The following is a 2,779-nucleotide window of genomic DNA, read 5'->3' on the forward strand; positions in this document are numbered from 1 at the left end:
CTCTGGGCTAGTAATAAAAATTTATGTAGAACGGTACTTTGATACCATGGAAAATCCTGTTGTTCATCTCACATCCACCTGGTAATTTCAATATTCACTCATACTTACTGATACTTGCTAGACTTCTTTCAGTATTTATTGGCATTGTAGCCTAAGACAGAACTTTTGGGGGTTTTATTCTGTTTGTCTATTTATATCAGGTTAGATTCATGGGTTTCTTTTCTTATATAGTGGGTTATAATCCATTGTTTTCATTACATATTTTGATACTTAAAGAGTTCCCAGTTTGGTCTGTAGAAGGTTTTTCAAGAACTTTTTACTTACTAATGAATATTCAGGGAAAATAATAGTTTTTTTGTTGTTGTTGCTGTTAGCTCAGCTTTCAGTTTTCCAATGTCAAGTTTCTAGGCTCAAATTAAGGAAAACCAGAGTCCAGCTCTGAGACCATCTCCACAGGGATGCTGTTTGGTGGCAGTTCCCAGAGATCACACCCATACAAGTCACCTAGGCAAAGTAAGGACCAAGAGGCTCATGATAAATACTACTGGGTGAAACTTTTTTTTTTTTTTGTACAGGCTCTCACTATACAGTTTGCATCTCTCAGCCTCCCCAGTGCTGGGATTATAGGAATGTGCCACCATTCCTGGTTCCAGGATGAGCACACTGCAATGGGGGTTCTGGGGCTGACACAAATCCTTGTGCTTGCCAGGCAGGTGCTTATGCTGCCAAGCTATCTCCCCAGCCCTGGATGGAGCATTCTTTCACTAAACATATACTTCACGAGGGACTCAGTAGAGTTTCCCCCTGCCCAACCCCCATCTATGGGGATTCTGTTTCAGGACCCTGCAGATATCCAAGTCCGTGGACGCTAAAGTCTCTTATTAAAATGGCTTAGTACTTGCATATAATCTACCAACATCCTTCAATATATTTACATGATTTCTAGATGATGTATAATACCTAATACAATGTAAATTGTTATACTGTTTGTTTAAGGAATAAGAACAAGAAAAGAGTCTGTGCATGTTCTGTATAGGTGCTTTGGGTTTTTGAATCTTTTTGGCCCACAGTGGCTGCATCTATTTATGGGGAGCCCATCCCACGTATAGAAAGGGCTAAATATAGATCCCAGACTTTGCTTTCTTTGTGGATATATAAATAAATATACATTTTTCCTGTCCTGAAGAAGCTCTTTTTCTAGTGGGAGAGGTCTTGCCAATAATCACAATACAGGCTATCTCAAAATTCTTCATATAGCCTTTAGATTTAAAAGTTTGATGGTTGTTGTTAAATTACTTTTCATGAGGTTCATGCCAATTTGCAATCACAGAGTTGAAGAGTGATTTCTAAATACTACTTTTTAAAATCCTGTTCTCACAATACCCTATGAACTTGAAAGGCACGATTTAAGAAGGATTTAGATAAGAATTCAGGATCTACCTAGGGTATTCTTCCCCCCTCTTTGGGTTGTTAATTCAATCCCAAGGAAGCAGATACTGATTTTCTGAGAAAAAGTCAAAGTGCCTATTGGCCATGTTACCCTAGATACTGATAGCACTGGACTCAAGGGCATGGAAAATAATTGTAGTCAAAGTAGTGTTACCTTGTTATTTTTTTGCAGTGTTGAATCACTGTGCAATTTGGGAATGACCATTGGAAAGGAGGGTGGTTTCTTTTCAGGTAGGGTTTTGTGGACTTCAAGAGCCAGGGGGGCATTTCCCAACAAGCATCTCTATGTAAGACATCTATTATGGAGAATTTGATAAACATTTTAATTACTGCCAAGGGGTTAAAAACGAATATGCAGTGATTGTGATGATTACCTTCTGCACATTTCTGATTTCTTAAAAAATGGGATCCAGTCATTTCTTCTTTATACCTACATTCAATCTTGGTTGTTAGTGGGCTTTTTCTTACAGCTTGAAGTAGACCCTCTTCCAGTGACCTGCTTGAGCTCTATGGAGTTGGTGGACAAAAACGTATTCAAAAAGCAAGTAAATCCTCACAACAGTGTGTGTGTCATCTCTGCAAGTAATTCCCTGGGCCAAAGCTCTAGACTAAGGGAGTACAGTGGGTGGATATTTTCTAGACCCTGAATGCCTAGGAATTGAAAAATTCCAAAAGCTTCTTTTTTTGCTTGGATTCTTTGCTTAAATTATCATTTCTTTTAAACCTGATGTTGTGTCTCTTTGATTTGGATTCATGGAATGGATCTTGGGAATGTTGCACTTTAGAAAAAACATACTGGTGTCAGTTCCCAGTGGGACACTGGGGCCTGATTGCCCAGGGAGTGTGGGGACACATAGGAGGTGAGAACCAGAAAAGCAGAAGCTCCCCTCATAGGCAGGCAGCAGCAAGCAGAGGCTGATGGGGTGAGACTGAGGTCCGGATGATGATTTCTTCTCCTATGTTAATACAATTTCATTCAACTAGCTAATACATATATACAAGGTGTTTCAGGAGCCTTAACATTTTGAGTTTTAAGCACTAAGATTGGAGGGCACATCCTGTTTAATTCATAGGTGGCCTTTGCTTCATAAATGCTGCTAAGATTTCATTGTTTGTGCATCCTGTAGGGTATAGCCTGTGCTCTAAACATTGAAAAGAGAACTGCTATAGAATGCTGAACATGGGGCTGGAGAGATGGCTCAGTGGTCTAAAGCACCTACTTAGAACAAGCTTGGCAAGGCATCAGGGACCACGGTTCAATCCCCCAGCACCACATGCCAGCCAGCCCCGCCCCCTGGTGGGCTGAGCTGGCCACACACACACACACCAC

Source organism: Octodon degus, unplaced genomic scaffold (genome assembly GCF_000260255.1).
Source record: "Octodon degus isolate 3935 unplaced genomic scaffold, OctDeg1.0 scaffold00047, whole genome shotgun sequence".
Lineage (NCBI taxonomy): Eukaryota > Metazoa > Chordata > Mammalia > Rodentia > Octodontidae > Octodon > Octodon degus.